Source organism: Ambystoma mexicanum, chromosome 8, assembly GCF_040938575.1.
Source record: "Ambystoma mexicanum isolate Mex_15411 chromosome 8, UKY_AmexF1_1, whole genome shotgun sequence".
NCBI classification, from domain to species: Eukaryota; Metazoa; Chordata; class Amphibia; order Caudata; family Ambystomatidae; genus Ambystoma; species Ambystoma mexicanum.
In genome coordinates, this window is record NC_090929.1 from 729,913,550 (window position 1) to 729,938,409 (window position 24,860).

The 24,860-nt window shown below is 45.1% G+C and overlaps 1 protein-coding gene and 1 long non-coding RNA gene across 2 annotated transcripts in view; both read left to right on the forward strand.

Moving 5' to 3' along the window:
• Positions 1-15,445, forward strand: part of LOC138473663 (uncharacterized) — a 354,182-nt gene extending 338,737 nt beyond the window's left edge. Inside the window, exons 8-10 of the long non-coding RNA XR_011268834.1 lie at positions 11,866-11,910; positions 12,564-12,594; positions 15,411-15,445. This is a non-coding gene — a long non-coding RNA (uncharacterized lncRNA). The remainder of the gene's footprint in view (positions 1-11,865; positions 11,911-12,563; positions 12,595-15,410) is intronic.
• Positions 1-24,860, forward strand: part of LOC138472515 (trichohyalin-like) — a 1,377,820-nt gene that overhangs the window by 906,344 nt on the left and 446,616 nt on the right. The gene's annotated exons all lie outside the window — the stretch shown is intronic.

Consider the following 24,860-nt stretch of genomic DNA (forward strand, 5'->3'; position numbering starts at 1 on the left):
CTGAACTATCGAACGCAAAGAAGATATCAGGCCGGCCACTCAAGAGGCTCTGCTCTCTGTAAATCCGCTCTTCGTTATAATGTAATATATGAAGTAATGCGATCACCTTTGTGAGCCTGCATGCTGTCCCTATAAGAAACTGCAGGCATCCCCTTTCTGAGACTGATAGGGCCTTTTTTTGCCAGCACGATGTCCCTCTGAGCCAATGAGCTGCCCCCTCTCAGAGCCTCTACGCTGCCCCTCTTGAAGTCTGTTGTGATGTTGCCCAGATCACACATGTTGGTCAAGTGGGGGCACCGGGATATAGAGTGCCTAGATGCACAGTCGGTCAGTAATGTAAGGCTAGGCCACGTCTCCTTCAAAAAGTTTAACTGTATGTAAACCTTGGTTCAGCATTAAACTCTGCACGCCTCCCAGCCAGCACTAGGTATTATAAAGCAAAATATCAATGCATATATATGTTTAGGCTTTTTACATGTAGATAAGAGAAACGCTGCCAGCTTGTGAAATGTTTTTGGAGGCTGTGCTCTGCCAGGCCCCCAGCCCCAACACCCTTTGTTAATATTTACGAGGATAGCATACATATTAAAGGTACTCTGTTTTCCTTGTATAAACCACAGCCAGGAAGGGCCTTTGTAATTATAACGGAAGGGGCAGTGGTTAATTGAAGAGGACCTTCACCGAGCATCAAAAAAACATTTTGCTCACAGGACGTTTTTTATACATTGGAAATGAAAATCTCACAAAATGCTTTAAGCATTTCAAAAAAATGCATTTGTACCTTGTGTCATGCCAAACTGAGTAAAATGTTTGCTGCTTTTAACCTGAAAAAACTCACAGAAGGGTCCGAAATTACTGTTTGGTGCATTGTGGATTTTCAGTCCTATGGAAATAAAACATTGCCACCCATCACGCACAACCAGGGTCTATGGTCTGTCACCTTTGCTAGGAGCGCAGGGACACCTCATTGACACTTTATCCTACCTGTAATATAAAAACCCACACTAACCAATGACTTTTCTTTAAGGTCAGTGTCCTGTTATACGCTTATCAAAAGAACACTATGAAAGTGCAGTGATTTCGGTTTTAGATCGTTTGTAGTGCATGGAATGGAATTAAATCTTGCTTTTAAACATTTCTTGGTTGTTACTATTAGTTTAAGATTAACAAATGAAGTCAATCTCCACTGAAATACACAGGGGTGGTTGTAGATATTGTCAGGTGCTGTGCGGCAAAGAACATTTAGGTTGCCCTGTTTGCATATGTATTGACATCACAGAAAATTATCCTACAATGAGTGACCTAATTCTTTCATACTAGAGACAACAGAGGAAGTCAGTCACATTGCATGCAAGATGTCATCAGTAAACTAAGACCACATAACTTTGTGATGTGCATTTATAAATTGCCACTGAAAAGGGGTGTTGCTAGGTCTTGAAAAGAACTGGGACAATGCTAATGTTGGGATTGTCGAGACTCTGGGCTAGCTAGCCTTTTGACTGTAGCCCCTGAGCTTCTATCCGGGGCTACAACCAAAAACCCCAGATCTATAGCCCCTTCAGCCCCTCCCACTCCAGCCTTTTTTTGAATAGCGTACACCATACATGCCTACATATCTATTCCATTCAAAAGATGCTAGTCATGTCCTGGTTTAACTTTGCATTCTGGGACTTGTAGTCCTGGTTTTCCCCATTATAAACCCAGGACTACGAGTCCCAGATTGCAAAGTTAAAAGCAGGAATGGACTTGTATCTCCCTAATAGAATGGATAATGTTGGATAATGTTGGCATGTATGGTACAGTGTGAACTGAATAACTTTGGCAGATCAAATCATGTGTCCAGGATCAAACACTTTGTGGGGAAACTGGCATTTGAAACCATTATGTAACTTCGACACTTAAACACATACATGCCCATGACTAATTGATAGAAATATGTGGTTGTGATTGGATTTTAAGAATACTCTGTTTTATAGAAATTAATCGAAAAAGTGCAAAACGACAAATCCATGCATACATAATGCCCATCGCAGTTGTAAGTGGTGAGTGCAGCTTTGCCAAATTGAAGCTCATTAAAACGTACCTCCCATCAACAATGAACAATGTAAGCCTGCCATAGCTGGCTGTTCTATCAATGAGCCAGTCTCTGATTCTATCTGATGCCGGTGTTCCGTTTAAAAGGGCAAAGTCAAGAAAAGTTACTTTTTGAAAACATAATACAGGTAACATTCTAAGATTGTGACCTATCATCTAATGTATGCATTTTGTATTGCATTTTTATCTAGTTATTTATGGGGTTGAGGGGCCAAGGATGCCTTCCGCCTGGGGTGGAATCTGGTCTAAGACCAGCCCTGATTATGGTTAGCTAGCTCGTATCTAGGTAGGTCTGTTACTTTTTGGTGTGTGTTTTTATCTATATCAGGTCTGTCTAAAATCAAGTTCCGCAGGAGCTGCCAAACCCCCCCTATACCCTTGTGAGTGTGTAGGTAGCAACACGTTATGCCTACTGCTGCTGCTGTGCATCCAACACATGCAAGGGGAAGTGGATACACAAACAAACCCCAGTTACACTTCTTCTACTTGCAGCCCTGCAGAGGAAACACAAACACAGTCATAGGTTAGTCTAAACTCCTAAATAAATCCTCTTTCCTAAATACAAACCCCCACTAACTGCCTTTATTTCCTGGGAACCCCTGCAAAAGGCATAGAGGTGAAAATCTATACTTACAGTAAACTTATTCCAAAAAAAAAGTCTCTCTTCAGTACTATTGTTATGCTGCTCATGAGGCTTATTGGTAACTAAATGGCTGTGTAGCTTCTAACTCTATTGTCATTGTTCCAAGTAAAAGCACTTCCTTAAACGCTAAACTTCTGAAGCGTTTCCAATTTTTATCTCAGCACTTGCCCACAAACTGTTATGCTGTGTTTTCTTCACAGTCGATTCTGAAGCTACTTGACTCTTCTAAGTATTAAACAACACGCACTCAGTCCGTAGGTACAATCATAAATAACTGCACTGTATTCCCAGCGACCTTCTCATAATTCTTTTTTTTGTAGACGTCTTATATGTTGCTGTCGGACCAATTATGGAAACACATATCCGATTCAGAAAGGCCGCCCCACTACTTTGTGAATCGGGTTTGTGCGTTTCAAGAAATTAAATACAGTAGCAATCTATTCATCCGCACACGTTTGTGTTCGACGTTGCAGACAATGCCCCTCACGCTCTCGCCACGTCGCTCTGTAGTCATTTTGCGCTACTCATTAGCGGTTTACTCAACCTTGCACATCAGGATGCGGACGTCTGCAACATTTCAAACATCGTGCATCCCGCAGCTGCCGCCTCACGCTCTAACCCCATCACGCTGTGAAACAACTTATTTAAAAAAGATGTGATATGCCTACAATCCACTTACTGCACTATCTCTTGCACTGCGGAAACACGTAGCAGAAAACGCCCACGCCCAATTTCTCTTAGCGGCAAGTCACACTCTGTTCTGTTCTCTAGATATAGTTCAAATCCCAAATAGTAACATTCTTACTAAAAGTTCTTTCTTTCATTAAATGATTTCTCTTTTGCCTACCACTTGAGTTCCTTGTTTCAAATAATTAACACGGTAATCGTCCAAATATCTCCAAAGAAATGAGGCCTACTCAGAGCCCTCTTCAAACGGGTTTTTCTCCTAAGCACGTTTTGATTAAGGGCAGTTATAGAATTCACAAGGGTTCTCAATACCTAAATGCTGACATCATAATTCTTGCATAATCCCTGAGCCTTCCCTCCATCTTGCAAAGGGAAAGGCCTAGACTCATGCAAAGAAGTGACAAAGTGTTGAGTTTAGAGGCCCACTCATCCAACTCCTTTAATAATAGATTCATAAAGATCTTTCTTGGAACGTCTAACAATGCAATCAGTCTAAAATAAGTGAGGTTTTCACAACACCTGTTTTATGGATTGAAATAAAAATAGACTGATTTCTTGTAAGGGGCTGTTCATTTGTATTAATTATCATTCAATACAAAATATATAGAACCTCAGTCTAAAAACATAGGACACTTTTCAAAACTGCATTTGCGAACACGTCCTGGCCAAGGGTCCCTAAATCAAATAATTTGTTCATAATATTACAAATGTCAGATTTTGTGAAAACAACAGACCATTTGGATGATCATGAAGTCACTTACCTAGAGGAATTACCCTCAGAGGTGCAAAGGATGCATTGATATAACTTCTCCATTGTTCTTCATTGCTCATTCCTTGCTAACAGATCACAAATCACGCTCCTTCCTCACTTCACTTCGGCAACCCGCCCTGTCACCCTACTCTTCAACTTCTGCATGAGCCCCCTCCCTGGCCTTATTTGCTCACACAACCTTACCTGGTATAACTACACAGACGACACCCATATCATATTCAAGATCCCTAAAACCGCTTCCGTCCCCCATCCTGACCTTGGATCTTGCCTCTCACACATCGACCGCTGGATGATGGTTAACCACCTCCTCCTAATCCCGGAAAAAACTTAAATCAACTGGAAGACAACTCTCATCCCCCAACCCACCGCTTAGCCCTCTTCAACTGAGAAAGCTCCAACGGTTCCAAAACACAACTAGGTTCCTCCTGGCCCTTAGCCCCAGAGAGCACATCACACCTGCCCCGGGCCTTCAAATCAATGTGCATCACCCACCGTGCCCTCCACAAGTAAGGCCCTGAATACCTTCAACAGAAACTCATCCGTTATCAACCCAACAGAATCCTGCAATCTGGCACCACACTCCTCACTTCAAATCATCAAGAAAAGGGGATCATCCTTCTCCGTCCAAGCCCCCTCAATCTGGAACACAGTTCCCCTCAGCGTCTGACGCATAGAGGATCACCTTGACTTCTGCAGGGCCCTCAAGACCTGGAGTTTTCCCCCCGCATCCTGACACCCCAATGCCACACTTTGTGTGTTTAACCACCTCTCAGGTAGGCCAGATCTGCAATGAACTCACCATGAAATGTACTGAGCAACACAGAGAATAAACTCTGGAAGATCACAGGACAGAATCCACACCACATCTACAAAACTAAGAAACCAACAAGAACATACAGGTACATCACACTCCATGCTTACAGAAGATAGCTGATGGCAAGGCCACCCACCTGCATGCATCTGCTATCATACACGATTTTGAAGACACATCGCACAACACCTCTGCCATAAGAATGCAGTTACCCCATGACGGAAATTTGGTCTAGCTGGACACGTATTGAGTCTCCGGCACTCGCAAAGTCTCCAGGCTTCCTCTCAGCAGCCATTCCCATGTCAGCTTGATATGGGTAGCTAGCAGGGACTTAGCCACCCCCTACCCTCCTTCGTATTGGCTAAAATGCACAAATGCATTCTAAACTTCTCTGATGAATTTCCCATACCTTGGACATCGGTTCCCCGTGGGCGTTCACCCACAGCGCTTTGCCACCATACTAATGGGAAAAGGCGCTATACAAATGACAAATTGCATTACATTACATTACTCATGAGACGATAGGCAACAGCCACAGCCCCATCCCCTCAGAAGATAAACACATTACCTAGAAAGTCGGTAAGATAGCAGGTCGCAGGTTTGAATCCCGGCAAGGCCAACTCACCTTTTCATTTTTCCAAGGCCAATACGTGAGTACCAACTTCGGTTGGGTGATATTGTATGCAAATATGTTCTACGCAAAGTACTTTTGCTAAAGCGCTATATAAATAACACATCATTATCATTAAAGGAAGTGCAAGTAATTTGGAACAATAATATCAAACAAATATCAAAGGATATTCATAAGTGAAGGCAACAGTGACCATGAAAAGTCTATTGAAAAGCTAAATTAAGCCAGGAGTCCTTCAGCTGCTTTGGAGAAGAATACAAGACCACTGACCTTAGGGTGTATGCAAGTTTAATTATAAATGTTATGCGTCGGAAGGCTTACACTTCTTTCCACCAAAGCACCAGGTAATGAAGGTGCTTTGGCGGAAACCAATTCCTGGATGGTTGGTCAGTGGGTAACCTTATTATTATTGTATGATATGAAGCAATATTTCCTTAAGCCCAACCAGAACTTCTTAATAGAGTGAATGTTATAAACAATGGTAATCTCATTCCTACTTTAAGACTAATTACCATGAAAGATATAGAACTGGGGAATTTTTCGGCGCAATTACTGCGTGGTAATACCACTGACGGTAATTGCTTCGAAAATTGGCATTTTCTCAGCGTGTTTACCCTCAGCTCTGAGCTTGGGCTAAACACGCCAGACTTGTGATAGGTCCAGTCCTTAAAAGTGGCGGTAACACCATTACCGCCGCATTTAAGGGCTAACGCCCAACTCATGATCAGGCCTCTTGTTGCCGAGCGGTTGCGTGTCTCTGATTAGCACGGAGGACGCTGCTGGTAGCTGAAGCAAAGCGAAAATTACTTTCCTGAAGAGTTGCAGGTATTGTTAAGGGGACTGCATGCATTAGACATGGTTTCCCTGTGGCTTGGAGTCTGAGTTCTGACCGAAAGGTGGGAACGAGTCTTTATTTGAAGTAGCAGTTCAATATTAAAACTTGATTGTGTGCACCTAATTGTGGTTTCCATTGTGAACAATTACCTTGCAACACATAAAAGGTTGAAGCAGCAGAAGAAAGACATAGTAGACGTTGAAGATAGACCAAGCAGTGCCCAGTCCCATAGAGGGATCTCTATGAAAGCCAAATCCGATGTGCATAAGAATGATACACTGGTGGTTTTGAAGTAGTTGAAAGTGTTTAGTTTAGTTTATTTACTTATATAGCACACCTAACCCAAGGGTATCTAGGCGCTTATACTTGGGTACATGGTGGCTTACAGATCACCATACAAACAAAAACAACACATTTTTACAGAGATACAGGATTCAGGCATATTCACAAATTTACAATAGATCTACAGTAGTTCCAATAGCCAAGGATACAAGAGCATGACATCGTGTGCAGTTTGTCTATACAGATGTAGGCCATATGTTGTGTAAAAGAGAGTTAGCTATGCTAAATAGGAGTCTGGGGGAAGAGCCAAGATGTTGTCTTGGCTCTCAAGGACCAAAAAGAAGGTCTGCTCTTATGTCTGGGGGATGGGAGTTCCAGCATTTTGCCGCTAGCACTGGGAAACTGGAGCCTCCTGCCATTTTTAGGTTGTATTTTGGATGGTGAGTTGGTTGAGGTAGTTAGATCTGGTAGGTCTGTTTGACTGATATCTAGAGAATGTATCTGCCAGGTGTTTTGGGGCTGAGTTAGAGAGACATTTGTGTGTGATGACTAGCGAATGTAGAGTGATTCTGTCACGCACGGGTAACTAGAGTGCATGTTCATTCCCAAACGTCTACATCCAAAGTTGGGGGAGTGGCACGACCACTATGGGGTAACCGCTGAAGACCAGGTGTACATAACGCCGGGGAAGGGAGCTGGCTACCTGTTCACCACAGTGAAGCAGAATCTATGGTTGCTGCAAGACAGGCAAAGAGGCTCTCCTTTCTGAAGAGAGAGAAAGAAGGGTGGCTTGGCAGCCTGTGGAGGAAGAAGATGTCTTGTAGTAATGCCTACTTTTAAAGTTGCCATGAAGAAGCATATTGAGAAGCAGTAGAGGTTGTAGCAGCAACAAGACTGTGGCTGTCGATTGTTGAAGTTAGCTGTGGGGCCAAGGAAGCTTTTCTCACAGTCACATTATAGAAGGAAGTTGGTTGAGACAAGAGTGAATCTGAAGCAAGAACATCCTGACAATTTTATAAAAGACACTGCAGACTTCCGAAGTGAAGAAGTTGTTGGCTAAGTGGAAGAATACACTTTTGTCAAATTCATCTGTTCTTTCTTGGAAGGAAGTCATCCATGCTTTTCCCCAGCTGAGCGTGGAGAGCGGTCGCCGGTGGCCTGAGGGGATCAGCAGGCCTGGAAGCCCTGCCTGGGCCTCCGTGAGTGTTTTGTTCTGTTTTTTTTTTTAGAAAGAAAAGTAGAATTGTTGCTCGCGCTCCTAGCGCGGTGTTTGTTGCCTGCTCCTGCTCCCCCCTCCCACTTCCTGGTCTTCCTCTCCCTCCCCGCCTCCCTGCCCGCCCACCCCCCCCTCTGATTGGTTGTGTGCCTGCCTCCCCTCTGGCCTACTCGGCGGCCGTTCCCCACGCTCGCTTCTTTTCCCCAGCTGAGCGTGGAGAGCGGTCGCCGGTGGCCTGAGGGGATCAGCAGGCCTGTAAGCCCTGCCTGGGCCTCAGTGAGTGTTTTGTTCTGTTTTTTTTTTTTAGAAAGAAAAGTAGAATTGTTGCTCGCGCTCCTAGCGCAGTGTTTGTTGCCTGCTCCTGCTCCCCCCTCCCACTTCCTGGTCTTCCTCTCCCTCCCCGCCTCCCTGCCCGCCCAACCCCCCCTCTGATTGGTTGTGTGCCTGCCTCCCCTCTGGCCTACTCGGCGGCCGTTCCCCACGCTCGCTTCTTTTCCCCAGCTGAGCGTGGAGAGCGGTCGCCGGTGGCCTGAGGGGATCAGCAGGCCTGGAAGCCCTGCCTGGGCCTCCGTGAGTGTTTTGTTCTGTTTTTTTTTTTTAGAAAGAAAAGTAGAATTGTTGCTTGCGCTCCTAGCGCGGTGTTTGTTGCCTGCTCCTGCTCCCCCCTCCCACTTCCTGGTCTTCCTCTCCCTCCCCGCCTCCCTGCCCGCCCACCCCCCCCTCTGATTGGTTGTGTGCCTGCCTCCCCTCTGGCCTACTCGGCGGCCGTTCCCCACGCTCGCTTCTTTTCCCCAGCTGAGCGTGGAGAGCGGTCGCCGGTGGCCTGAGGGGATCAGCAGGCCTGGAAGCCCTGCCTGGGCCTCCGTGAGTGTTTTGTTCTGTTTTTTTTTTTTTTTTAGAAAGAAAAGTAGAATTGTTGCTCGCGCTCCTAGCGCGGTGTTTGTTGCCTGCTCCTGCTCCCCCCTCCCACTTCCTGGTCTTCCTCTCCCTCCCCGCCTCCCTGCCCGCCCACCCCCCCCTCTGATTGGTTGTGTGCCTGCCTCCCCTCTGGCCTACTCGGCGGCCGTTCCCCACGCTCGCTTCTTTTCCCCAGCTGAGCGTGGAGAGCGGTCGCCGGTGGCCTGAGGGGATCAGCAGGCCTGGAAGCCCTGCCTGGGCCTCCGTGAGTGTTTTGTTCTGTTTTTTTTTTTAGAAAGAAAAGTAGAATTGTTGCTCGCGCGCCTAGCGCGGTGTTTGTTGCCTGCTCCTGCTCCCCCCTCCCACTTCCTGGTCTTCCTCTCCCTGCCCGCCCACCCCCCCCTCTGATTGGTTGTGTGCCTGCCTCCCCTCTGGCCTACTCGGCGGCCGTTCCCCACGCTCGCTTCTTTTCCCCAGCTGAGCGTGGAGAGCGGTCGCCGGTGGCCTGAGGGGATCAGCAGGCCTGGAAGCCCTGCCTGGGCCTCCGTGAGTGTTTTGTTCTGTTTTTTTTTTTTAGAAAGAAAAGTAGAATTGTTGCTCGCGCTCCTAGCGCGGTGTTTGTTGCCTGCTCCTGCTCCCCCCTCCCACTTCCTGGTCTTCCTCTCCCTCCCCGCCTCCCTGCCCGCCCACCCCCCCCTCTGATTGGTTGTGTGCCTGCCTCCCCTCTGGCCTACTCGGCGGCCGTTCCCTACGCTCGCTTCTTTTCCCCAGCTGAGCGTGGAGAGCGGTCGCCGGTGGCCTGAGGGGATCAGCAGGCCTGGAAGCCCTGCCTGGGCCTCCGTGAGTGTTTTGTTCTGTTTTTTTTTTTTTTTTAGAAAGAAAAGTAGAATTGTTGCTCGCGCTCCTAGCGCGGTGTTTGTTGCCTGCTCCTGCTCCCCCCTCCCACTTCCTGGTCTTCCTCTCCCTCCCCGCCTCCCTGCCCGCCCACCCCCCCCTCTGATTGGTTGTGTGCCTGCCTCCCCTCTGGCCTACTCGGCGGCCGTTCCCCACGCTCGCTTCTTTTCCCCAGCTGAGCGTGGAGAGCGGTCGCCGGTGGCCTGAGGGGATCAGCAGGCCTGGAAGCCCTGCCTGGGCCTCCGTGAGTGTTTTGTTCTGTTTTTTTTTTTAGAAAGAAAAGTAGAATTGTTGCTCGCGCGCCTAGCGCGGTGTTTGTTGCCTGCTCCTGCTCCCCCCTCCCACTTCCTGGTCTTCCTCTCCCTCCCCGCCTCCCTGCCCGCCCACCCCCCCCCTCTGATTGGTTGTGTGCCTGCCTCCCCTCTGGCCTACTCGGCGGCCGTTCCCCACGCTCGCTTCTTTTCCCCAGCTGAGCGTGGAGAGCGGTCGCCGGTGGCCTGAGGGGATCAGCAGGCCTGGAAGCCCTGCCTGGGCCTCCGTGAGTGTTTTGTTCTGTTTTTTTTTTTAGAAAGAAAAGTAGAATTGTTGCTCGCGCTCCTAGCGCGGTGTTTGTTGCCTGCTCCTGCTCCCCCCTCCCACTTCCTGGTCTTCCTCTCCCTCCCCGCCCGCCCACCCCCCCCTCTGATTGGTTGTGTGCCTGCCTCCCCTCTGGCCTACTCGGCGGCCGTTCCCCACGCTCGCTTCTTTTCCCCAGCTGAGCGTGGAGAGCGGTCGCCGGTGGCCTGAGGGGATCAGCAGGCCTGGAAGCCCTGCCTGGGCCTCCGTGAGTGTTTTGTTCTGTTTTTTTTTTTAGAAAGAAAAGTAGAATTGTTGCTCGCGCTCCTAGCGCGGTGTTTGTTGCCTGCTCCTGCTCCCCCCTCCCACTTCCTGGTCTTCCTCTCCCTCCCCGCCTCCCTGCCCGCCCAACCCCCCCCCCCTCCTCTCCCTCTGCCTATAACCTCCCCCCTCCTGGGCAGCCCTCTGCCCGGCAGCCCCTGCGGCTAAGGGCCCCAGGCCAAGGGCGACTCCTACAGTGCGGCTCCCTGTGTGTCTGCAGGTGTCCGCAGGGGACGCCAGGCGCCAGTTCCACCTGTTCTCCGTTCCCCGGCCCACCCCTCCTTCTCCTGGTTACATCCACATGGGGCCTTGCCTCACTGTATTCATAGGTTTGGTATACTAGGGTGCTTTTTTCTCCCCTCGCAGGATTCTCAAACTTAGGTGGCCCGGTACCTAATACGCATTACTGTTGGCTTGCTCTAATTGTGGTAACCTGTGCTTGCCGCTCACTTCCTGTCTGCGTGCCCTCGTTTTCGTCTGTCTCCCCCCCTCCTCCCCCCCTCCCTGCCTCGTCGCGCCTTGAAACACTTGTGTATAGGCGCGTTACAAATACCATATCATATCATATCATATCATGAAGCACCATTGGTGCTGTTCATGTTTTGTGGAACTGTAAAGAAGGAGGTATTTCTCCCAACAAAGAAGGCACATTATCCAGTGGATTTTATTTGTGTGAACTTTTTGTTTCCTTGGACTTTTGTTGAGACTTTTGTTACTTGGAGAAAGTTGACTTTGGACATTCTTGGGGTAGCCAGACCTGCCCAGGACCACGAGAAGTCATCCAAGACACTGGGTGTTTTGTAACCTCTTGCGTATGTTGTATTTATGTTATTTGAATGTTGATAGTGTTTATGGTGAGGGTTTGTTTTGTGAATGCTAGGAGCTTTTCCCTTAGATATTAGAATAGGTAAGGAATCCCCTGGTAGAGTAGGTTTAGTTAGGATTTTTGTTCATATTTTGTACATAATAAAATACAAAATCCTGATAAAACTCAATACAGTCGTGAGCCTCACATTACTACCCCTCACATTCCCCATAGAATTTCTATAGACAGTGCCAACAATTGTGCGTCTGTGTTTGTAGAGGGATGGAAGAGTAGCAGGTGGCTGGCAGTTGACCAGCAATGAATGCCCAGGTTTTGTTCAGAAATGTGCTGCTTTTCTTGTTCTACCATCTCTGTTTTAGGACCTTACAAGCAAGGCTTACATTTCTCACCTTTCCTTTCAGAGATTCCATGTCTGTGGAAGGTGGGGAGGACAGACTATCCCTTTCGTAAGTTGCAGAACTGCAGTTCACTTAGGATCTGACTTCAGTTGCACAGATATGGGGTGGTATCCGGTAATATTAGCCCCACACAAATAGTCGCCATACAAATAGTCACCGGGAAAAGGCTGCAGCAACATTATGTATGGTGACCATTTGTAAGGGGAGCGGGGCTGTCGCCTGCTCCCCTTGGGGGAATTCTTTTTTTAAAGGGATTGCGGGAGTGTCCCCCACAGGTTCACAGTGGTAATATCCCTGCAAACCACGTCCTTTTTGCACTGACTTTGTTGCCACACAGCCTTTTTGCAGGGACATTATGTAATAATGTAGAAGATTATGTAAGCTAATCAATTAAATATTTCTTCTCATTTCTTTTAGCGAAATCTCCTCAGGGGCAAGTGGGTACTCTGCCCTGTACACTGAGTGAGTAATCTCCACTGCTGATACAGTAATTCTAGGAGTAATATTATGTTAAGAATGTATAGCTATGGAATCTTTCTATTATGAACCATATGGAATATGGTTTTTCTCAAGAACCATATATAATAAGTTGACTTCTGGCCAGCGGCCATCTAGAAACCACACACACTGTGTAGAACCTGCATGAGAAACATTTTGTGAAGGAGTAAATGTTGATAATTCTATTTCCTTTTTCTTCCCAGGCTTGTGAAAAAAGAGATAATGCAATGTTTGGTAAGTATCATCAAAAATGCTCACTGTTCTGACAACCAGCGCTAATACTGAGATTGGAGCTGCTAATGAGCAATAAATGGGATGGTTTGTGTGATGTTGACGGGTAGCATTTCTTACCTGAGTTTTGCTAGGTCCGATGGTAAAGAGCAAACCCTGCATGGGTGAACGACAGTCCATCATGGAAATAGTTTCTTAGAAACATGAACTAGTAACCAAAAATGTTTTCATTCAGATGAAAGTGACTATTAGTCACTGACCTGAGATGTTACCAATAGTGTTTGGTTTAAGATGTGATATCCTTCTTCCATGGCTTATGGTTCAGAGTATATATTGCACTATCGGTGGCTGAATGTTTTTAGATTTATCTATCCATCAAACCCAAAGCTTTGCGGTTTTAGATTGTGTACCTCTTATTCATGGCATTTTGGTTTCAGAATCCATACTCCTCCAACCATGGCTGAATGATTTTAGATTCCTTATCAATCACATTCAGATGTGTTTCAATTGAGGTTTAGATGCTTCCTGCATGCCTGCGTGGTTGGAGAGAGGATAGTTTACCTTCATTTGTACCGACATACATTGAGATTAGCACCTGGGCAGGGGATCGGGGGAAGGCACAGCCAATCAGGTTCCGCAGATAGTGGGCTGAAACCTGTAATCTAAGCTTGCGTTCCAGGGAACCTGCAGGCTGCCTCCCCCAACACGGGTTGCCATCTTCCCTCGCCTGCCCTCCCTTAGCTTTATTTATTTATTTATTTTAAATATCCCAACCCACCCCCCCCCCATCCCCAGTTATCTGATTGTGGTATCGGTGCCTGCCACCACCGCAGCAGCTTCCCTTTTCAGCCGCCATGGTCATAGAAGAGGGCTCCGTATGGAGCTCCACCTTCTATAACCATAGCGTTCATCTTGGTTACGTTTTTTCATTCATTCAACGGGACGCTGCGCACATCCTGTTGAATGACTGAAAATACTTTTTTTTAGCAACCCGGTTACCCATTTGGTAACCTGGGGTGCTAATAGCGTTAACATCACTGTTCCAATGGCCGGAATGGGGGGATAATGGCCCAGTGCCCTCGTTATAGGCCCTCGCTTCACTCGGGCTGCTAACTTGTGCTGCTGGGCCATTACCCCCCGTTCCAGCCCTTGCAACAGGGAGTTAACGCTAAAATCTATACCCTCCCTCCATGGCTGTATTTTTTCAGGTTATATATTGCTGAGTCATAGCCACATGTTTGATGATCCACAGTCTGTCTCCAATGCATGGTGACATAGTTTGAAGATCTGTGGGCCTCATTAGGACCCTGGTGGTAGCCGTGCCCTTATTAAGGGCATGGCTGCCGCCGGTAATTATTTTTTTCCGGGGCCCAGAAAAGGGAAATAACCGGGTCATGCTGACCTTGGCAGACCCTGTTATTGCCCTTTTCTGGGCTCTGGAAAAAACCATTCCCCATTCCCATTCGAGCCCCATAGGGCTCAATGGGAATGGGGAGGATGCTAACAACGGACCCGTTAATGACGGGCCCATTGTTAGCATCATGGACTGCTAGCGGGACCCGCTAAGGACGCCTGGTCTGACCAGGCGTTCCTTAGCTCGTCCCGCAGCAGTCCTCGTAATTGGGCAGCCCGTAATGAACGGTGCCAGTCCCGTACTGGCACCGTTCATTATGTGGCCGCCTGCCTCCTAATGAGGCCTTATGTCTTTTCTTTGTGGCTTAAAATAACATATCACACATCCAAGGCTGTTGCATGGTTCGAAGGTCCCTAATTTCCCATACATAGCTGTATTGTTTGACTTTCTAGACCTACTACTCATAACTCTTTGGTTTGAAATTATACACCTCTGACTTATAGCTCTGTGGTTTGAGATTCTTTACCACCCACTCATGGTTTTGTGGTTTGAGTGTCCCTAGCTCCAAATCATTACTCTATGGTTTGTTTCCCTAGCCAAAGCTCTATGGTATGAGACACTACTCATCACCCGTGTCTCTTTGGTTCATTTCCCATCCATGCCTCTATGTTTTGAGATTTCATTCTACCCCTTTAATGGTGAATCAGTACATTCAACCAATGTTGCATGTTAGGATGTCCACCATCCCTCCATTTTCTTCATCTATTCTAATGGTTCGGAAATGTATTTCCCTCATTCATAGGTGCATGATTTGACATTTCTCTATCCATCGCAGTCTTAATGGACTTGACATTCATCCATTTCTGTCTAATGGTACAAATAGATATAGAAATTGCATTACATGATTTGTCTGTCAATTTTACGGGCAGAGATGTAAAGTCCTTAACTGGAAATCCAAAGACTATTCTAGAACATAGGCGTGGTTTAACAGTAGAACAGTGTGTAAGGTAACTAGTACTGGAAAACACAAGACGTGTGCATGGTCCTTAAGATGATGCTTTGTGAATGTTGTGTCGCAGTGCCAGATTCTTGTTACCACAGCAGATAGAACACACATTTAACAGATCTATGAGCTGCGTGTTACAGCTTTGTTATGAAACATTAGTTAATAGTGCAGATTAGTTTTCATTGGCAAAGCTGTGAAGAAAGGTAAAAAGGGAGGTATGTTGTTGAATCCAGATTCAACTTTGATGCAGATATTTGGCCTTCAATAGTCATGATTGTCTTAAATTCTGAGCATCTGAGTAAAAAGAACAAAGATGAAAATGGTTTGACTAGAGGACAGTGTGTAATGAGATCCATTTACCAGAGGAGGACACTGTTCAGGGGAAGGCGGGAGTGTTTATAAAACTTCCATTGACACTTGATTGGAAAACATTCACAGCTTGTTTTCTTCCTGTTTTAGACAAAGTACCGAGTTCCCATTGACGAGATTGCAGGTAAGTCTATTACCTTACTGAAGAGGAGAAGGCCACTAAAACTGTTGTGCCACTTACACCGTACTGGTATGAGCACAAATATTTTAACACAGGCAGGTTCAGTGTTTTGCCTAAAACCTACCCCATGAAAAGTAGATAGAATAACTTGTGCTACTAACAGGAATTACCCATGAACATTAACCCACCCCCAAAATTGTGTAATCTTCCCAAACTATTTTTTCTGAGTTCCCATGGAGGATCTCCCTGTCTGACTAAATGTTGGCAGCAGATAGAACTGGTGGCGCTCTGCTACTTTTCCATTTCCCTGGATGCAGGGAACACACTGGTTACATAAAATGTCTTTTTTTAAAGTTATAGGAAATACAGTACAACTACTGACGGCCATCAGAAATTACTTTCCCACCATCCATGTGTTCAATAAATTACTAAGTCCTCAAACAGATCTGTGGTACTTTCTGAATGGCTCATTATGTGGAAAATATAATATCCCTAAAGGGCCTTCTGTTGGATGAACATTTGATTCTGTGCATTGTCCTTAGAACAGCACATTTAAATACATTCCCACTAGAGTTCAGAAAACAAACCATTCAGAAGTATGCAATGACCGTGACGTATATCTACTAAAGAAGCAACTGTTTTTAAGGGTTTGAGTGACTCCTTAGATGCAACTTGGTTTGGTTTAAAGATGAGTACAAAATGGGTTTGAATGCAAGATTATGGCTATGACAGTTAGGTGGTGTGCATGTGGCAAGCTTGTATGCAAGGAACAGAGGCAGAGTTTGCAAAGAGAATCGGTGTCAGAAATGATAAGATATGAGGGAGATGTTTGCCTGTTTTCTTTTATTTTCCCTAGTTGTGTGACATTTAACAAATTAAAATATTTACTGTGTGCAGTTAGTCTCTATCTGTCAGGCATGCCGAACGTCTCGCAGGTGCAGAGGTTTCTGATCAGCGTTATATAGACAAAATACGTTTCTCCTGATATTACAGTGAAGAGATAAAATATCCCTGCCTTCGAACTATCTGGTGGAAAGTGAGGGCAGGAACCGACAGCGATCCAGGATTGGAACTTCTAATCATTGGAATGACTGCACAGCACTATAAGGACCGTTCAGTACATTAAACCGTAGGTCACTGACCAGTACCCGCACAGTGGAACACCTACCACATGTTGTCCAGTTTTCTTGTGAAAAACCAATACTCAATAAAGGAAATCCATAGATCAGCCCGATGTTGTAAACCTTGATGCAAACTGTGCCGCAAGTAAAAAAGCCTGAGAGGACCCAACACCCAATGGCACAAGTACGTTTAAAGGCACTTGGAGATCAGCAGGAGACTGAACTAGACGTACGTTGATTTGGACCATTTGTACAGTCCGCAGGAATAATAGCAAGGTCAAGAAGGAAGGACCCGAGTGGGAGCAACAGAAGAACCAAAACAGGAGGTAAGTCCAAGCCTAATGCAACCACAATTGGATCAGGCCAACCAGGACAGAACAGCAGAAGAAATCCAGGAAAATAGACTAGGAATCAGCAAGCAGAATAGCCAAGCAAAGGTACAGAATGTTATGAAAAAAAGTTCCACTGAACAGGCAAAGATCCAAACTGACTAGATTGATTAGTCACAAAACACGCCACTCACATTAGTTGAGAAGCACAGATGCTCCCTCCTCTGAGCTTTAAAAGGGCTCTTGCACAATGCGAGGGTGCCCCGCCGAGCACCGTCATGAACTTGACGTGTCCATGGTGACATCATTACATGGACGTAACGTTACAGATGTTGCGACCTTGAGGGGTGCCGATAGTTGTAGTGCCCACAGGATGCCCATTGCCATAATCGCCATGGGAATCGCCATTGACCGAACACCGGACGAGTAACGTGCAGGCTTCTATGCCACCTGACACTATTTAGTCACCTTACCTTCACCCTAATTACCATACCACCAATTCCTCCCCCTGACTGTCCCATGTAATTCTCAGTCTTCAATCAAGCATTCTCAGGAAATTAACAATGTCCTGACCAGCAGAATCCTGAACTTCACACAGCATGTCTCACTGAAACATAACTTCCCATCACTAGCAGCTTCTCTACTTACTTATGATGAAAACCTGCTCATCGGTTACCTACCTAACCTCTCTTCATCGTCCTTGTTCTGGTCATTTGTCACCCTTAACTTGCCTTTAATGACAATGTGACTTCCACTCATTTCTTAGTCTTACACTCCAATCTCACCATATTATTTATCCCATAGCTCCCTCATACCTCTCCACCTATTGTAAAAAGAGAAATTATATCGTGCCTCCTATCGCAATAAATATATGTATTTTGGCCTACACCAAGCTGCTCACAAGTCACTTGCGAAGGAATCCGTGTTGCAAGGTCCTGACCTTAGAATCAATGTAAGCCGCCATTTTAGGTCAATCTGCCATTTTAGGTTTGCTTTGTAAAAGTCACCCTGTGAGTTAAAATGGTGGACGATGTCATTCCAAAATACAACATGGCCGTCTTGACATCTGTATGTAGCTAATATGTAAAACGCCTCCAGGCCACTTGTTGAGGTCGTGAACTGAGACCTTGTCCTTCGTTGACCTGTGTGTAAAGGATTACTCGTGCAATGAAACTAATCCACGAGTATACGATAAGAACAATGTATTCAAATACTGAACGTAGAACACTTGTTTAACTACATTGTATTAATGTTTAAGAAGACCTACATGGAAAATCTCAGAATACACAGTTGCCGTATAGGCTTGTTGATATATGTATTAAAAGCAAACCAGTTATATGCGGATGTGCGAGACTTGGCATGAACCCTAGATCGGTGATGTATTAGTGGAATATTAACCCAAAGTGGGGCTGGAGATCGTGCTCACAAATAGTATAAAAAGCCAATGCATTCTAATGTACAGCGTCTCTCACTGAACATATTGAACCACGCTGGAGTTCGTTGTGTTGTACTGAGGGCCGATAGCTATCTGATTTTTGCTCTGTTCTTAGCGACTGGATTCAGTATAAAATAAAGTACTTTGTATGTTCCTTTGTAACCCGTGTTCTATGTATTTCCTTTTGGGGTACTCAGCCTCGATATTTTGATTTTGTTTTCACACTATCATGCATCCCAAAACTGCAAAACCATTCTTCAGGATACCCTGTAAAACATTACAGAGGGAGCCTGTTGGGGCATATAAGGTTTTCTGAAATATCATCAATTGGTTATACATAATTGAGTGCAATGATTGGAGTCCTAGTTTTAACCGTAGGGCTACCAGAGGGAGGCTTTGGGGTTTTCCATATTCAACCTTCCAACCTGTGTGTATGTATGTATGTATGTATGTATATAATCTTGTATAGCGCCGAAAGCCCTTAGGCATCAGGGCGCTTGACATAAGACAACACAACCTATAACTTTGTGGCTAACACTTCTCTGTGCTAACTCTAGACGCGCTGGTACCATTTCCTACGGAGTCACTTAAAAAGGTTTTCAGGAAAGGTTTGTGTCTTCAAACCTTTCCTGAAACAAATAGTGTTTTCCTCTAGTCTCAACTTAATAGGGAGGCTATTCCACTTTTGGGGCGCTAAAACGCTGAATGATCTGCCCAGACCTGCCTTTAACTTCTGTTTTGTTACTATAGGGAGCCCTTTACCAGCAGAGCGTAAGTATCTCTGCGGGGAGTATGCCACTAATAGATTCCTTAAGTACTGAGGGGAGTCACCAAACAAACATCTAGGGACTATAGTCATTGCTTTGAAGTTCGCCCTCTCCTCTACTTTGAAACAATGGAGATCTCTTTGTGCCGAGGTCACGTGTTCTTTTCTCTTAAGTCCCTTTACAATCCGCACTGCATCATTTTCAATAACCTGGCATCTTGCCAAATCCTTTTTAGTGGCTCCTAACAACAAGGCATATCCATAGTCCAATCTTGATAAGACCACTGCTCTAGCGACCGTGGCTATATTCGCCTCATTCAGATAAGGTCGAATAACCCTCATCAGGCATAGATAGTATGCCGTATTTTTATATAGTTTACTTGCTGACTGAGTCATTGACCATCATTCCTAGGGTCTTAACTTGATTTGAAACTTGGATTTTTGCTTCATTGATGGAGAATGTCTTATACTCTTCTCCTAACTTGGTTTTAGTTTGTTTGGTTCCAAATATCAGGATTTCTGTTTTGGAATCGTTAAGACACATCCAATTCTGTTGCATCCAAGATTCTATTTTACTATATGCATTTGCTATCTTTTCATTATCTCTGATGTAGTTGCCCTCTAGTTCAATTATTAGCTGCGTATCATCGGCATAGTTTGTAAAGAATACGCCGATTTCGTCCAATACATCGCATAGGCTACTCATGTATACGTTAAATAGCAATGGTGAGAGGCTAGCTCCCTGAGGCACTCCAAACATTTTTGCAATGGCCTCTGAGAACAGGTCTCCCCAAAGTATTCTTTCTTGATGCTCTGAAAGGAATGATAGTAGCCAGTCCAGTGCTGCTGTAGAACATCCTACCGTGCATTTCATTGCATTTATCAATATTTGGTGATCCACCAAATCGAACGCTGCGCTGAGATCTAACAGCAAACGCATACCTGTTTTACCTTTATCAATTAGTTCTAACATGTGGCTTTGAAGGTCCAGCATAGCTGTTTCCGTGCTATGAACTGGCCGAAATCCCGATTGTTGTTTATGTAGAGAGTCTATTTTTTCAATATGTTTTAGTAACTGGCCTGTTGCAATTTTGTCTAAAATGTTAAGAATGAAATTAGAGTTTGTGATTGGCCGAAGGTTGGCAGGACCTTAGGGTCCAGGCCTGCCTTGTTAACTAGAGGTGTTATGGTGACTTTTTTAAAAAAATCTTTAGGTACTAAACCTTCACTAAACGAGGCATTAGCTATTTTTGGGAAAACGGGGGCGAACAGCTCTTTGTTTTCCAGAATAATTTTAGAAGGTAAGGTATTTTCTGCGCATGAGGTAGGTTTCATGTGTTTCAATACTTCGATCGTTTCTAATTCAGATATCATAGAGAAATTGAAAGAGTCTAAACCTTTCTGTTTGGCTCTATCTTTTCCCGGTGTTGATATACCTGTATGTTTTCTTGCCTTCATTAACTTTTGTCGTGCCTTTAATATTTTGGCTGAGAAAGCGTTTTGTATTGTATCGCAGTCTTCTTTTGTTGGTATAAAAGGAGGGCTAAGTGATTTGGGTTTCTCAACTTGTTTTAGTATTTCGAATATCTTGCTAGTGGCATTAGATGCTGCTTCGATTTCCTTGTTATAAAAATAAGCTTTGGCCTCTCTTATACCATCTCTGTATTTTTTATTAGCTATCTTCCAGTTGTCCTTATTTTCCTTGGTATGGTCCTGTAGCCATTTTCTTTCAATAGTTCTTTTTTCTATTTTAAGTTTCTCCAGTTCATTGTCGAACCATTTCTGGTGTTTACATTCCTTCCTAACAGTTTTAATTTTCAGTGGTGCTACTTGTTCCACCAACGTTTGGATTATTATTGTATATTTATTTAACATAGTTTCACAACTATCATTATCCTGTATCGTTGACAGAATATCATTTAAGCAGGGTAGTAACTGGTCCTCCTTCAAATTATTAAAATTCCTGCTCTCAACCTTGATATGTGGATTATGTTGTGATTTGTTAGTCTCCAAAAAAGCTTCAAAAGATACCAGGAAGTGGTCGCTCCATATGCATGGTTCTGTAGTTACTAACTTAACCTGAAGGTTTTGGGTTATAACCCAGTCCAATTGGTTTCCTTGAGATGAAGTAGGCTCCTGGTTCACTATGCTGAAATCTAAGTTTTCTAGAGTTTTTTCTAGTGAGGTAGCATCTTTGTCTTTAGCATTCCCTCTCCATTAGTTGAAATCTCCCATAGGTAGAGTCGAGGAATTGGGTGATTTCAATCTTTTTAGTTGGGAACAGAGTTCATGTTACGCTCACCTGTCTCCCACAGGAGCGTTGATCTGAACTGGACAGCTGCGGTCTCCACCAATGTGACGCGTAGTGCCGGGATGACAGACTGGACTAGCCCACCTAGCTTCGTTTGCTTGGCCCGTATGAGTATTCTTCTGCAAATGGAGAAAGGGAATTAACCACCCGTGGAGTTGAGTGTTAACCCCCACCCTCGCTGTTCTCCCCACTGATCACCTTTAATGTCCCCTCTTATAATCTCACCTGATGGTTTGGAAAGATGAGCTCTCCATCCTGCATTGAGCACAGGGGCGTGTAGATAACCAGTTGCTTCACTGGTTCGAAGGAATTGGTGAGTTCCAGAACAATATTGACTCTGAGATTTCCGGCGAGACGCCGTAAGTATATAGTTCGTAAGAGTTCAAATGTCTGACTTTCACTCTTGTCTTACATTCAGGTAAGGATTTGTATTATCCAACACAGTTCGATAAAATAATGTCAGTATGTAACCTGTTGCTTTCTCCCTTATTCAGGTGCTGAGAGAAATTATGAAGTCTCGGGGAATAATGCCTCCAGCGGTAAAATTAGGTAAGTCTGTTGTGGTGAGAAGGATTCCCCTTGTTTGTCCCTTTGTTTCACCTTGCTGTCCTTTTGTTCCCCTTAGGGGCCGGGGTGCGGCGAAGATGCGGTGGAGGCTGCGCCGACCCGTGAAGAGGAATAGTACCCCCGGTGGTAAAATCAGGTAAGTCTATGGGGGTAACTAATATTGCCTCTGTTTATTCCCTTGGCTCACCTTGATGTTCTTGTGTTCCCCTTAGGTGCCGGAGTGTGGCGGGAACACGCAGAAGGATGTGGTGGATAGTGAAGATGCTGCGAAGGCCGGTGAGTTCAGCGCAACGCTGCAGCAGGCGAGGCGACGCGCATAAAATAACTTCTTTCTTCCAGCTCGAAGGCACGGTGGATCGGGAATTCAGGTAAGGATTAAAGGTATTGCTCTTGTTCTAACCTATTCTCCTTCTTTCTCCCTCTTTCTAGGAGCTCCAGACTCGAGGCGGGCGTGGCAGAAAACTGGATGCAGACTTGCAGGCACGGTGAGCGTTACGCTGCTGGATGCAGAATAACGCGAAGCGTGTGCTGCTATTCGGGCGTGGTTTAAATAGCCTCCAAAGTAGTCCCAGGTAAGTATTCCTCCTCGACCCCCCACCCGAGTAAAAAATAGTCCCTAGGTAAAGTAGTCCCTTCCAAGCCTCTTTTGGCTTGGAGCTCTTGCAGCATGGTCTGCATCAGGTAAGTTTGCAGCATGGTCTGCATCAGCTAAGTTTTAATCTATGAGCCTGGCGCCTATGGTGCCAGGACTGACTCTCCATATGAGCCTTGCGCCATAGACGCCAGGACTGCACCCAAATAGCCCCTAGCAGGGGTTGTTGGGCTTGCTTGGAATAACTTGATGCCTGCTTCCGGGGTTGCTGGACTTGATCTGGATCCCCGGGGGTAGGCATCATGACAGTTCATTTTCAGAATCTGAAACCAAGGATGGCGGTCTGTAAATAACTATAATGTTTAGGCATTTATTGGGTGTGTATACAAGTTTCAGATGTAGTGTTTCACATCCTTCACAACTCATATTCTCTTTAAAGAGTTTTATCGTTTCTCTAGCAATGATTGCCACTCCCCCAATCTGGCCCCTTTCTCTATTTATATTGTATACAATATATCCTATTGGTATCGCAAGGTCACATGTGGGCCCTACTGGGTCCTTAAGCCACGTTTTTGTGACACATAAAACGTCTAATTGTTGCTCCATAATCATTTCCTTTATATTGGACGCATGTTTATTCAAGGATCTAGTATTAAGTAACCCTACCTTCAGCCATTGATTAGACTGAGACTTTGTGTTATTTACTTCTTTTTCCCCATGTTGATGGGCATTCCCCATCTCTTGCCTCAACGTACTCCCACCTTGTAGCTGTTCTCCCTTGCTAATATTGGAGGATAGCATTTCCGTTCAGAATAATGTAATAAAATAAAATCTAGAAAGATAAAAAGAATAGTAAGGCAAATTAAAGAGGGGATGCAGAGCAGAGCACTCACCGGAGTAAACCGGCCCGTACGCGCCGGCATTTACGCGCCTGACGTGTGATTTAGTACGCTTGCAAACTACAAGAAACTTGGGACTGTAGTTTGCGGCATACAATACTGCCTAGCAACCTCACGACCTCACTATCAAGATTGTGGGCTGCAAGTTGCTTTCTCTGAGCTTAGGTCACAGCTAAAATCCTAAATCCTAAAAAATCCAACAACTGGCTCATCACAGACCCTGGCGTTCTGTTACCCAACACTTCAATTGTTAAAATACCCCAACGTTAAGAATGTTCAAGTCAAATATAAAACAGTTTAAAAAAGCAATCTATTCTATTAAAAGCAAGGACTACAATTTTACAGAATCTATCTATCAAAATAACAAACTGTCCAGATCTTTTGCTGCCAAAGTGTCTGTTACACAAGACATTAGGTGATAGTTGGAAGAAACTTTTTGCTGATAGAAATTCATTAACAGCACTCATGAATATCTACAGTATTTGTATTTTACCTTTTACATTTGTGCCATTCATCCTTCTTTGCTGAATTGATGATGACATATCCTAGGTATACCAGGGAATTGGTAACTTGCAGATTCTTATTCCTCATAACCCATGAATGGTTGAACTGTTTTTTCCTTGTTTTGAACATCATTGCTGATGTTTTAGAAACAGTCATCATTAGGTTGTTACAAATGAGTTACTTTTCTGTGCAGATGAGACTCACCACAATCCAATTTGTTGTGGTATCAAATAATTTGACATCAGCAAAGGCCAAAAATCTGATATGTTTGTGACCAATTAGGGGAGGTCTGATGATCCTTCAGATGGCGTCACTCCTCCCCAGAGGGTAGCCCCTTTCCATGAGGCTAGGGAGTTGCGGCTGCTAAACAATAGTCCCGCTACGGGTGGAAAAATGCAGGGGGACCTCATATGGAGGAACTCTCCGCATTGGGAAAAGGACATGAGTCCTGGACACAGCACCTCTAACTCCCGATCCCATGGGTTAATGACATCCAAACCTTCTCTACCTATGATGCAGTCTGAAACCATGGGTTATTGTAAACTGTCAGGCAATCTCGCTGTGATGAGGACAGGGACGAAGAAGATTGCAAGCACAGTGCAATCAAGTAGAAAGAGTGCCCGACCAGTTGTTGTCAATTGATCTGACGTTATGGTGGGGCTGTACCGCTATTTAAATAAAACAGTAAAGAAGGATTGTTCTGAATCCGGAGAGAGTACACCATTGAGAATCCCGCAAGGTTGAAACTGGGCTTTGGGAGACTGCAGAGAGGCAGCTCTCCAGAGCAGCAGAGACAAGCAGCGGGACACCTGAGAAGCATTTTGTGAGTTGGCTGGGAGCCGGCGCCCTTGAGGTAGAGAAACTGAGAATAGATTGCGTGCCCTGTTGTGGGTGT